Genomic DNA, 13,360 nt, shown 5'->3' with positions numbered 1-13,360 from the left:
AAGTGTTTCAGCAACAAATCCTCCAGATTGTTCCTGTACCAGAGAAGCCCAGAGACCCAGAAACACCAGTCCCTCCAAGAACAAGAACCGGTTTCATCCTGCTGCCCCATAATGTCAACGCCCCTTTTTTCCAGCTGAAAGAAATTAGAGCTGTCAACACCCAGATATCCTCGAGATCAAGGAATTATCAAACAACTAGGAGAAACTGTAACCACGCAATTGGAGTTTAATGATTAATTATGACTACATAAATGCGTATTCTCCTTTCTCGTATTTAGAGTAAATCTCTAGACTGTAATCCAGCTGCCCTGGTCCCTGACAGTGGTTGTAAAAGCCCTTGTCTTGTGCCTTTGTCTGTTCCTGTTTCACTTTGTGTGTCAGGGTGGACGCTAATGAGCCAGCAGTTAACTGGCTCCAGCCCCCACTTCACTCCCTCTCATTGGTAAATTGTTTCGGCCTATACCTGCTGTCGGGAAGACAATTCTTTCTCCTTTTCTGCTTAGACTTGATTATTTGAAATTGTAGTGACATCATCTCCCCACTTTAGAATCCTTCAAGCCTTGACCCCCTAAACTCAGGGGTTTTAAACTGTTGGTTAACAGACCTTCTGCTCTCTTGTCTGCACCCAGCAATGAACTCTCTTTCCTTGAAGCCCTGGGTCTCTGGAACGGGCCATTCATGTGCGTCGGGCAGCGACTTCCTAGCCTCTGTCCAGAATCCTTGTAATTGACCAAGGCTGTGGTTTTGCTAATCGTCGTGAGATGCGAGGGAAGCAAGGCTGTGTGTGCAGGTTGACGAAGGCCTGGCACTCAAGGAGGAGGCCGAGAGGTAAGGGAAGTGTGCAGGGGTAAGGCCCAGTGGGCTCGCTGGGTTCAGGGGAGGGAGTCGCCGCGAAAGGATGGGGTGGTCAGAGAAGCGACGGGATGACCCTGGGATTGTGGGGAGTTTTAGACTAGGCAGTGACACATCTAACGTATGACCACGCGAGGGAGGAGCCGAGTCCGGGTGAAGTCTGAGGTTGCTGCAGAAGAGAAGTTCGGGGAACTGCATGTCCAGCAACCAGAAGGCTCTTCCCTCAGCTCATTAAAACTGTCAAATAAGATTGGAGGGGATGGCCACGGACAGAAGCTTAGCCTGTCGAGAAATAAAGCCATTCATTAAAAGCAGCAATCCTGAAAGGTGGTGGACAAAGAATCCTATGATATGGGATAAGATCCAAAGTCGGAGATGCTGGGGGTAGGCAGGATGCCTGGCAGCTGCCACATGGAGCAAGGACATCTGGGCCACCCCAGGGCTGGGTCCAAGGGCAGTGGGAGAAGTTCAGAGCTGCTACCCCGGCAGAGCCAGGTTTCAGCAGAATAAGGAGGAAAGGCGCCTGCAGAGGGGAGGTGGAGGGTTGGGGTTGAGGTTACAGTTGAGGCTAGGGTTGGGGTTATGGTTAGGGTTAAGGTTGGTGTTGGGGTTGGAGTTAGGGTTAGTGATGGGATGCCAGCCTCTGAACTCAGAGAACACCCTGGAGGGGCAGCGGGCTCTGTAGAGATACCGAGAGGGGGTTAGGGTTAGGGGTTGGGGTTGGGGATAGGGTTATGGTAAGGGGTTAGGGCTAAGATTAGGGTTTGTGTTGGTTTTGGGGTTGCGGTTAGGGTTAGGAGTTCGGGGTTAGTGTTAGGGTTGGGGTTGGTGTTGGGGTTAGTGTTAGGGATGTTGGTCTCTGAACTCAGAGAATACCCTGGAGGATCATCAGGCTTTGGAGAGATGCTGAGAAGGGTTAGGGTTAGGGTTAGGGTTAGGGTTAGGGGTTAGGGTTGGTGTTGGTGTTGGTGTTGGGGTTAGGATTAGGGTTAGGTTTAGGGTTAGGGGTTAGGAGTTAGTGTTGGGGTTGGAGTTTGGGTTGGTGTTGGGGTTAAGGTTAGGGATGCTGGTCTCTGAACTCAGAGAACACCTTGGAGGGTCATCAGGTGCTGTAGAGATGCTGCGAGGGGGTAGAACAGAGGATTGCAGAGCCTTACGAGTGGAGATCGGGGTGACCGGGGGTCTGGTGGTGACTGACACACAAAAGAATCAAAGACATAATGAAATTAGCGCTGATGGCGGTGGAGAGGATGAGGCTGAGCTGCTTGGGGTGTCAGACAGGTTTTGGGCCTCATCTCCCCCATATTATGAGGGTGAAGGCCCATGGAGGCAAGGCTTCGTCTCAGTGTTGCCCCAATGGAGAGACACGATTGCACTCAGCGCGAAGGCTCTACCTGGACACCCATTGAAGGCGTTGTACTTGGGGGGCTTCTGTGGGGAAGCCCTCTGCGTCTCTGACTTGGTCTGTCGGAAATCGAGTCCGCCTAGGTCAAACTAACCATCTTCTCTCTTCCTGCCCAATTTTGAATTGCTGTTTCCATATGTTCACGATTTTATGAAGTTCAAGCACAGGTAAGTAGCCAGTATGAGACAGTGTTCAAGGGGATTCCAAGGCAAGTTGCCCTCTTAAAATTTCATGTGTTTGTTGGGGTGTGTCACACGTGACCTCTACTTTGCAATCCCACAGAATACATTATAAAAACACTTATGGACAGTTGAGTTGTGAGGTGCCCTATGAAACAATAGTGGCAATATATTCCTGAGAAATACACAGTTTTCACAAATACCATCTTTTTTAATACTCATTATGCTTCAGATTTTCCACTAAATGTATTTTGGAACCCTCTTTGTGAGATGATTTTATTTCCCCAAGTTCTGCTTTGGGAGGAAAATGTGTGCACACGTGTGTGCATTTAAGTATCTGGTCTAAATTTTCTCTTCCATTCATTCCATTTTAGGAAAGAATCCTCTGTGTGGGTTTGAAACTGTTGTGCCCCCATAAAATCCTCCTTCAGCATTGCTGGGTAGGGTCTTTTTCATTGTTTCCATGGAGATGTGACCCATGCAGATGTGGGTGCTGCCTTTTGGTTGGGTTATTTCCATGGACCTGTATCTCCACCCATTCAAGGTGGAGTCACTTACTGAGCCCTTTAAGAGGGAACCATGTTATGGAAAAAGCTTCCATGGGACAGAGCCTATACTGCCAGAGACCTTTGGAGATGAAAGACACTGCCCCTGGGGAAGTCATTGAAGAAGCTTGGAGAGGAAGCTAGCAGATGTCGCCACATGCCATCCAGCAGACAGAGGTGTCCCCAATAGCATCAGCCTTTCGTAAGTGAAGGTAGCCTCTTGTTAGTGCTTTAATTTGGACATTTTCACAATCTTAGAACTGCAGACTTGCAATTTAATACATTCCCCTTTTTAAAAACCATCCCTGTGTAGCTAATAAAGTATCAGTAGCAGAGAGAGTTCAAATACAGTCAAGAGGCTACCTTGGAGGTTGCTCTTATGCAAGCTTCAGGTAGACCTTGCTACCCATCATAATCTGCCAACCCCCAGCCAAGACCATTTCAGTCAATCCTAAAGAACACCTAGGGCAATATATAAGATTCCACAAGGGTTCCATGCACTAGAGAACTTTCCAGAAACCTACAACCTTTAGGTGGGTCCCTGGACCAGATAAGTCCTGAAACCTAGAAGGTCCAGACTTTCCAGAACATTAGATACTTCCATCTCCCTACCCCATATTAGTGACAGACCCTACCAATATGAAAAATTCAGAATGGCCACAGCCCAAACACACCTAAAGAGTGGGATAGAAAGATCAAAGGTGATGGTGGAGTTATACAAAGAAAGTAGGGTTTAACAAATGAATATGGTTGCTGAATCATTAAATTTATATCTCTTTTAGTCTCTAGTATTTTAGAGCAGCTAGAAGTAAAAACCTAAAGTTGTGAAATTGTAACCCATGTCAAACTCTGAAATATGTGCTACAACTAATTGTGGTGCTGTGCTTTGAAATGTATTGCTTTTTTATTTTTCACAAAAAAAAAAAGAAAGAAAAAAGTCGATTGTGGTGATAAAATATTTAAGCCGTCTATCTCCTATATTCTGGAGCAGCTAGAAGGAAAAACCTGAGAGGATCATATGGTAACCCATGAGAAACTCTGGGATCTGTCCTGTTAACTACCTGTTGAGGAGTGCTTTGAAAACTATTGCTTTTTTATTTCTTTGTTTTCTATGTATGTTATATTATACAGAAGAAAGTTTTTAAAAAAAAGCCATCCATATGTGGAATATTGCATTCCGGCAGCTTCAGCAAACGAGTACAGTCCCCACGGTTGTAAAACTGGTTCTAATGCCTTTTCCACATTGTAATCCCATTCCTAGGATCTCAGTTGTAAAGCATTTTGCACAACATACAGGGTTAATTCTTTATCGCTCCCATAACCATAAATGTCAGAGCCTGTGTCTTTTCCAGCATTGAACTTATTTTAAAGTTTACTGGGTTGCCAAATCAATCCACAGATTTGAGTTTGAAAAACTAATCATAGGTCCGTAGCACTAGTGGATTTGTCAAAGGTTGTGAACTTTGTGCACATATTTCTCTTTCCCAGTCAAATCTTAACAGAAACCATGAGTTTAATGCACATAAACCACTGCCAAGTGGCATTCAGAATGTGCTTCCTTCCAACTTGCCATATGCCAAAGATCTTTCTCCGCATTACCCTAATTATGTGCTAACATCTATTCATAGTGTTAACAAGCAGCATTGTGGGGAGAGAAGCTGCACTTTGTAACCCAGTTGGCTGCAGAAACAATCGTTCACACGAAAATAGTAATGAAACTAAAATGCACAATAACTTTATAAGTCATGGGACTCTAAACATTTTATTATGGGAATCATTGCTTTCCAGCAAATCTTGTTTCTATGGTGTTAATTTTCAAGAGTCTCCACTTTGGGAGGCCATCAACAATAGTAGCAAGAAGTGGGACAGCATCGATTCACTCTGACATAGAGGAAAATTAATATCCAAACCATGGTCCTGTCTTCTCTAATGAAGACCCCTTAGGAAGGCCAGTATGGATTTTTTCATGTATACACAATAAATGCCTTATTTATATATTATTGCATAAAGCTCAGAGAGGCTGTGGAAATCAGTAGGGAATGAATTTTCCTTTTTGCACACAGTGACAGTCTCTAAATTATGAGACCCAAAAATAAAACCAATGAATCAGCATCAATAGAAATGAAGTGGGAGCAGGGAAGTCTTTCTCCAGTAAAAGTGGCAAAATTCCGCAGAAGGGCTAAATCGACAAATGGAAGCTTTCTCTGGAAGTGCCCCTGCACATTCATTCTGGCTGCGTTGTCAGTGCCGCCTTTAGAGGAGAGGACGAGGGTCAGGGCACATCATCTTCCCACACTGAACCCACAGGCTGGGTCTGTCTCCCGCCTCTCGGGCCAGTCCCTGCAGTGGAGACCCTGGGTGCGTGGGTCCCCCAGGCTCAGCCTTCCCAGCTCCACTCAACTCCTTCCTACATTGCTACTTCATCTCCTGCGGTACTCAGTTCTGGTCTTTGCAATCAAATGATTTATTTCTTTTTCCATCTAATTAAACATTTTGTTCTCCTTCTCCAAATGTACTTCCTTTTGTATGCTATGTAACTGTCCCATTATCTCATGTTGTTTAAATGTTTTTATTTTTTTCTTGGACATTTTTCATGTTTGTTCCTATAATATACATTTAAGTCTTTAAATTCCTAGCAGTTAAGATCTTTGCCTAATATTTGAGACAGGAGTTCTTTAAATTGCTGGATTCTTAATTCATATTGTTTACACAACCACGATGCAAAGAATACTGTGAAGTTTAAGGCAGTGTGAATTTTAGAATGTTTTTTGATATAAATGTAGCTGCCTATAGGTAGTTTCTTTAAGAATTTACTTTGAAAACAACTGTTGTGTTGCTCCAAAGGTAAATTAATTGTGTCACGAGCACATGTGGAACTCCGGTTCCTGTGGGTGGGCTTCTCTGTCATCCCAGGGCATCCACGGCCACAGGGCCTCACGCCCAGCTCCCAGGTGAAAGGAGTGTGAGAGACCAGAGGGGCCACACACTTTCCCCTTGAAGGGCAGAGACTTGGTTACATCTGATTGGCGAGAAATGTCTCACCTTCCTCCCAGATGAAGTTGGATGGAAAAAGTGCCCATGTTAGCTGTCTGGGCGCCCCAGTACTAAGGGTAGTAACAAGGAGGCTTGTGGGTGGGATGGACGAGCAAAGCTGCCCTCACGTGGGGCATGCTGCTCACTGTCCCCCTTAAATTCTCAAGGCTGTCCCAGGGAAGACACTTCTCAGCCAGCCAGTTCCTGCCCACCCCACCCTGCCCGCAGCACCTGAGTGTGGTCATATACAAGCGCCTTAATGCATGCCAACTGGACAAATGAGGTGAAAAGAGCCAATCCCTTGAAAATCACAAACAACCAAAACCCAGTTTAGACAACAGAGGTAGGTCGAATACTCTTTGGACTAGGTGGAAAAAAAGAAAGCCTTCTGAAAAGGAAGTCTCCAAGCCCAGATGTCGTCACTGGTGAATTCTGTCAAGCAATTAAGAAAGAATTAATATCAATTCTATATAATTTCTTCCAGAAAATAGAAGAGAACAGAACACTTCTCATTTTATGGTACCAGCACTACTGATACAAAAGCCAACAAAGACAGTACAAGTAGAGAAAAATACAAATTAATACACTTTGAATATAGAGGCAAACTTCTCAATAAAATATTAGCAAATTGAACTCAGCAATGTATAAAAGAATATACACCACAACCAGGTGTGGTTTATACCAGGAATGCAAAGCTAGTTCAATATTTGAGATGCAATCAATGTATTTCACCACATTAGCAGTCAAAAGAAGAAAAACTACATAATCATTTCAACTAATGCAGCAAAAGCAATTGACAAAATTCAAAATCCAGTCATGAGAAAAGAAAAAAGAACCTTCAGTAAACTAGAAATAGAAGGGGAATTTCCCCACTTGATAAACAGCATCTACAAAAATCCAACACTAAAATCACTGTACATTTTGAAAGACTGAGCGCTTTTACCTAAGACCAGGAGCCTGGCAGGGAGGTCCGCCTCCCACACATATTCACGTCATACTGGAAGGTCTAGCTGTGAACAAAGGAAAAAGTAAAGAGACATATGGGTTGGGAAGGAAGAAATAAAATGCTTCCTATTGTCAGTGTTAAAAGTTCCAAGAAATCCAGAAAAGCACTCCTAGAACTAATAAGTGTTTAGTAAGGTGACAGGCTACAAGGTCAACACAAAAGGCATTGCATTCCTATATTTGAATGTTTAACAGTTGGAAACCAACTTTTTAAAGAATGCTACTTACTGTGAAGTCAGGAACTATGCATTTGGCATGTTTTAGTTAATTATGCATTTGCTGTATGACCAAGCAATTCTTCCAGTTATTTACTCAATAGATATGAAAACGCGTCCACACAAAATCTCATACATGAATGTTTATAGTGCTTCATTCATAATTGCCAAAAACTGGAAACTACACAAAGGAGTAAAGAGCATTGTTGCATCTATGCGATGGAGAGCCAGTCAGTAACAAAGCAGGAATGATCGTTGGTGCATGCAACACTGTCAATGAATTTCAAGTGCATTGTGTTAAGCGAAAGAATCTAAACTCACAAAGCTACTTACCATATAGTTACATTTGTGAGGCAACCTGGGAAAAGAGCATCTGTGCACCAAGGAACGTTATTGGCTTCTGGCTGCTGGGGCAGGGGAGAAGACTGATTACCAAGGAACACAAGGAACTTTGGGGGACGTTTGAAATAGTCTAAGTCTTGTTCCTGACACTGATTGCATGACTGTTTGACAAAGTTCATTCATCTGAATTCATACAAAGGGTGAATTTTATTGAATGCAAATCACAACTTAAGAGCATTTAGTGTTAGACACAAACTCTTAGCAAATTAGGAATGGAAGGAAATTTCTCAATTTGGTTAAGCGCATCTATAATAACCTACACTAGCATCAGACTTACTGCTGAAAGGCTATTTCCTTCCTAAGTCTGGAAACAAAGCAAGGGCGTCCATTTCATCATTTCTGTCCAACATTGCAATGGAATTTCTTGCCAGTACATTGAGGCAGTATAAAGAAATAAAAGGTATAAAGATTGGGGAAAATCTAAGATGATGATAGGGTACCTACAAAATCCTAAGGAAACTACAAAAATATGTGTAGAACAAATAAATAATTTACCAAAAAAGTACATATTTAAAAATTGCCTATATTTATATAAACTGGCAATAAGCAAATGGAAAAATAGATTTTAAAACTATGCCATTTACAATCACATCCCCAAGTACTAGATAGAAATGAGTTAATCAAATATAGGAAACCCTTGAATGCAAAAAGCTTTTAATATGCCATATTGATGGATTAGAACACTCAATGTTGTTAAGGTATTAATTTTTCACAAAATGATTAGCTGATTCTAAAATTTATATGGAAATAATAATGAATTAGAATAGTGGAAACAATCTCGCAAAAAAACACAAAGTTGGGGAACTTACACTCTAGTAATCCATAGAGTTTGTTACTAGAATAAAGACAGAAAATAAGTCAATAGAACAGATCTCCCAGAAAGACACCCATTTATATACAATTATTTCAACAAAACTGATAAAACAATTCAGCAAGGAAAGGAAAGTCTTTTCAATGAATGATTCTAGACAGCTGCGTAGTCATAGGAAAAGTGAGCTCTTGCCTCCATCTCACACGCACACAAAAGTGAATTGGAAGAGGGAACATTAGTGAACATGAAAACTGAGAATACCTAGCTCCCACAAGAAGGCTGTAAGGAAATATCTCTACGACCTTACGCTAGACAAAGACTTTTTTAGATCAGATACAAAAAGCACAAATGGAAAATTTTGATGCTTAAAAATTGATAACTGCTAAATTTAATATCAGCAAAATCAAAATTTCTGCTTAGCAAAAGACACCATTAAGAAACTATACAAGATAATAGTTTCAGTCTATCTCCCTGACAAAGGTCTTATATAAAGGATATTTACCCACCTTCTAAAACTCAATAATAAATTAGACACAATCAGTTTTTTAAGTGGGAAAAGTATTTGACAAGATGCTTTTCAAAAGAAAACATACAAATAGCCACCGAGTAGAAGCTAAAGCACTCGGGATCTTTGGGCATTCAGGAAACACAAATTACAGCCAGAATGAGATATCCCAACTAACCCACTAAAGGAGATAAGTGGAAATAGCCCCCATGCCCAGCAACGCAAACAATGAAGTCTTTCGTTTTCCCAGGCTGGAATACGTCTCGGCTGTGGAAATGAATGACCTGCTGCCAGACGGAGGGCTCTCAGAGGCGTGGGGCGGAGAGAAAGACGCCAAAGCCGGGAAGTCCTGATTAGGTCTACTGCAGTCAAAGTAGGAACGCTGCTTGCTTAGGGGTGAGGGTAGGGAAAGGGGAATGGGGGAACTTCCTGGGATGATGGAAATACTCTTTTTCTTAAAAGAAGGGCAGGTTACACACGTTCATTCATTTGTGCACTTAGTTTCTGTTCATTTCACAGCATAAAATTGAACCCTAATAACCATATGGATGAGAACCTACAGTGAGAAATGTCTCTAACCAGGTAGATCAACAAAGCCCTGAAAGCTGGCGATGTGCTCTTTAGTTGAGGCTGTGGGGAGAAGACACTTCCTGCCCTGAGATGGGGCTGTAAATGCAGATGGGTCCGCTCTCCTGTGGCCAGAAACTTTGCATTATCTGGAAAACGTTCGTACGTGTTTACGCTGTGATATGGTATTCTCACCTGTTGAGATTCTATTCCACAGTCGTGCTTGGAAATACACAAGGACTGATGAATGAATTTATTCTTTGTGTATTACTTTTAATAGCAAAAAGCAATATTTTCAAAGCTCCACTCATAGAAGAATGATTGTGTCTCATGATGGATTTATGCAAGGCATTTTATGAAAAGTCCTTCCAGCCTTACCTGGGGGAAATGCAGCCATTTATGTGAGTAATAGTAGATAAAGAAGGGAAACAATCAAAACTTTTGGGAGGAGGGACAGTTAGTGGATTCTTGCACTAATTCAGCAAATAATAAATGTTCATTCTTACTAAAACTTATCTAAAAAGTTATGAAATGTTTCAAAATTATATTTGACTCATTACATACTTAAATGTTTTATTATAAACATAAATGAACTAAGGGGCCAATTCGAGATCTGAGGGAAAGAGAAACACTGCTATATTATAAAAAAATAATAATAAATGTAACAACAGAACTGAAGAAAGCAGCAATTTTGATAAATGGATGTAGAAGCTGCTTTCGAAATTTGGAGATGCACCTACACAAATCTAGGGAAGAGAAAATGCAAACAGGCTGAGAAAAGAAATATAGATAGAATTAAAATCATAAGAGAATAATATTCCTGAGAATAGTTGATGTATTTAAAAATCTTGGCACAAATTTGTTTTTCTAGAAAAAAATTAAATGACCGAAACTTTATTCAGGAGATAGAAAACATGAATAAAGTTATTAATTTATTAAAGAATACCCTCTAAAATGGATTCTTTTCAGTTAATATAATGGCTTCTTTCAAATTAAACTTATACTTTTAAGGAACAGAATGCAAAGAAAAGGATAGAGCTATTCATAAAGCACTGAAGCACAGAAAAAAAAAGCTATACTAATCCCATTTATGAACCTGGCTGTTAAAATCCTAAATAACACAAGAAGCTGAAATCCAACTATATTGTATATTAAAGAATAATCCAACGTGATCAAATAGGGTTTATCCTAGAACTGCAAGTATAACGTTTTTTCTTGAGTTCTCTGTTTTCTCCCATATTTCTCAAACTGTGCTTATGGAATGTGTTGGTGAGAGAGGACTAGACTCACTAAAAGGCCCTCAGCAGGCAGCTCTCTGGAGGCTGTGAGCTCTGGCCGAAGGGCTGCAGCTGTGATGGGCTGGGCTGGGGGCTCAGGAACAGCTCGGCGGAGGGCAGACCCTAGACGAAAAGCGAAGTGGGAATGAAAAGCTCAAGAGTCAACAGAACAGGTGGAGTCATAATAGGCTCAGGAATTGCCCAAGCTGCAGAGGTCTCTAGCTACAGATGACTAATTACAGGGACGACATGGTGGCATCAAGAGGACGCCTACCCTAGGGCTACTCAAGGCGCAGTAGAAGCTGCTTGTAAGGTGTGTGGTCAGAGGCTCAACCTGAGCGTTTGTCGGTCATGACATTGCCCTGCTCCCCTGAAAACGGAATGTTCACCCCACCTGGCCCCCTAAGAACCCTCCCGGGTCTCCTCCAGGCTGGGACCACTAACCTCATGGCATCCCTGGAGAATAACCAGCCTGAGGTGGTGGGCACGAGGGCTGCATCCCCACACTGACTTAGTAAAGACACCTTCCTCTGAGTTTCAGCACATAGCAGTCAAGCTCACAGCTGGCAGAATGTGGATGAACGGAGGCTCAGGTGATAAATGATATTTTGACTTAAACTGTCTTTGCAAGATCTAGTATACCCAAAGTCATACTAGTGAATGCTTTCCGAACTCCTGGGCAGATGCCATGGGCAGTTGGCAGAAATGGCATAGATGCTGTGGGCAGTTGGCAGAGCCCCCCTTTTGGCCCCTAACTCATGGGCTGTAGGTACCGAGGGATGGAGGGTCCCAAGTCACTCCTTTCAAATGGTAAACCAAGAGCAAAACTGTCCATCATCTCCTAGTAAACAAGAGGCCAGCACCGTTTAAACACAACTAGGAAAAATGGATACATTTAAAATTCGTATTTGTAAAGGTAACAGAAAGGTCGTAAGAATCAGATTAAATAAAAGTCCACAGAGGAAAGGGTCCTTCTTCAGGTGGGCTGATAAGTGGGGCCGCTTCCCTTCTGGAGAAGAGTGGAACCCTCCCGGCCAGGCAAAGCCCCAGAGAAGCCAGAGGGGTTTTGGCAAATGTGATGGGTGGGAGCTCCAGGGCTCCCCAGCACAGGAAGGTTCTCAGCATAGCCCTGGGGGCGTGGGGGACGGCCGTGCAGAGCACCCGAGAAATTCCTAGGTGGCCGTGTGGAGTCTGCGCCACCCGGCAGGGCGTGGAGGACGACGCTGGAGTTGCAGGGACCTGCGCGCAGCCTTCTCAGGACGTGAGCCAGGCACAGTCGCTGCGAGGGGAGAGCTAAAGAGCCAAAAATCTCAAAATCTCTACAGGACAGAACTTTTTCTTATGGTTTTTTTAGGGCTGAGGATATGAGGCTAACTGTAATCTCGAGTCACGGAGAGCCAAGCCTGGGAAGGTGGCATGAACCAGGCGTGGGCTAAATTTTCCCAAAACTAAAACCACTCTCCACCAGCTCAGTCACCAGGCAGACTGAGATGTCAGCCATCTAACCCCCCCGTACCCAAGGATGGCAGAGAAAGGGGGACGCTGTCCCTGGTGAGGGGGCGAGGATGCCATCTTCAGCCTCCACAGTCCTTCCATACACAAGGTCCAGGGTACAATAAAGATTATGAGACACCAAAGAGGCAAACAAGTGACAAATCAGGAAAAAAGGAAAGAATAGAAGTAAGCCCATAGATGACATTGCACTGAGAACTTTATAATGAATATGTTAAACAAAATAGAAAAGAAATAGGATAAAATGGTAGAAAACAGTAAATAATTTCAACATGGAAATGAAATCTACTTAAAAAGAACCCAAAGAATATTCTAACACTAAAAAAGTATAATTTATGAAATTAAAACTTCATTCACTGGATTTTAGAGTACGAGGAACACAGGAGAAGACAGGATGAGTGAATTTGACGGTAGGTTACTGCAAAATGTCCCAACTAAAACAAAAACAGGAAAAAAATGCAGAAAGAACAAAATAGAGATTAAGAAACGTATGTAACTTGGGTCTCAGGAAGTGAGTAAAGAAAGAATGAGACAGAAGCAATATTAGGAAAGATAATCATTTTAAAAATTTAAAAATTGATGAAAGATAACTCACAAACTCAAAAAGTTCAGGGGACCTGAAGAATAACAGCAAATAAAATGACCCCACATCGAGGTGCGTTATAATAAAACTGCTGCAAACTGAAGACGTAGAGGTCTGGAGAAGAGTTAGGGGATGAAAAGCACATGCCCTTCAAAGACGCAGCAGTAAGAGAGATGGCCGCTTTCCCAACAAAAGCTATCGAGTCAGATGACAATGCAGAAATAGCTATAAAGTTCTGGGAAAATGCCAAACAGAATTCTATTTCCACTGAATATATTCCTCCAAGATGTCCCTGAAACAACACTTTCCACGACAAGCAAGAGCTGACAGATTTTATTTCTAGCAGACCCTCACTATAAAAAATACTAAAGAAATCCTTAAAGTGGAAAGAAAATAGTACCAGATAATGGCATAGAACTGCTGAATCCAGAGTGGTGAGTGCAACACTTAGGCCCCTTCTTTGCTTAAA

The sequence above is a fragment of the Tamandua tetradactyla genome, chromosome 1 (genome assembly GCF_023851605.1).
Source record: "Tamandua tetradactyla isolate mTamTet1 chromosome 1, mTamTet1.pri, whole genome shotgun sequence".
Taxonomy (NCBI): Eukaryota; Metazoa; Chordata; class Mammalia; order Pilosa; family Myrmecophagidae; genus Tamandua; species Tamandua tetradactyla.
This window is presented reverse-complemented; position numbering follows the sequence as displayed.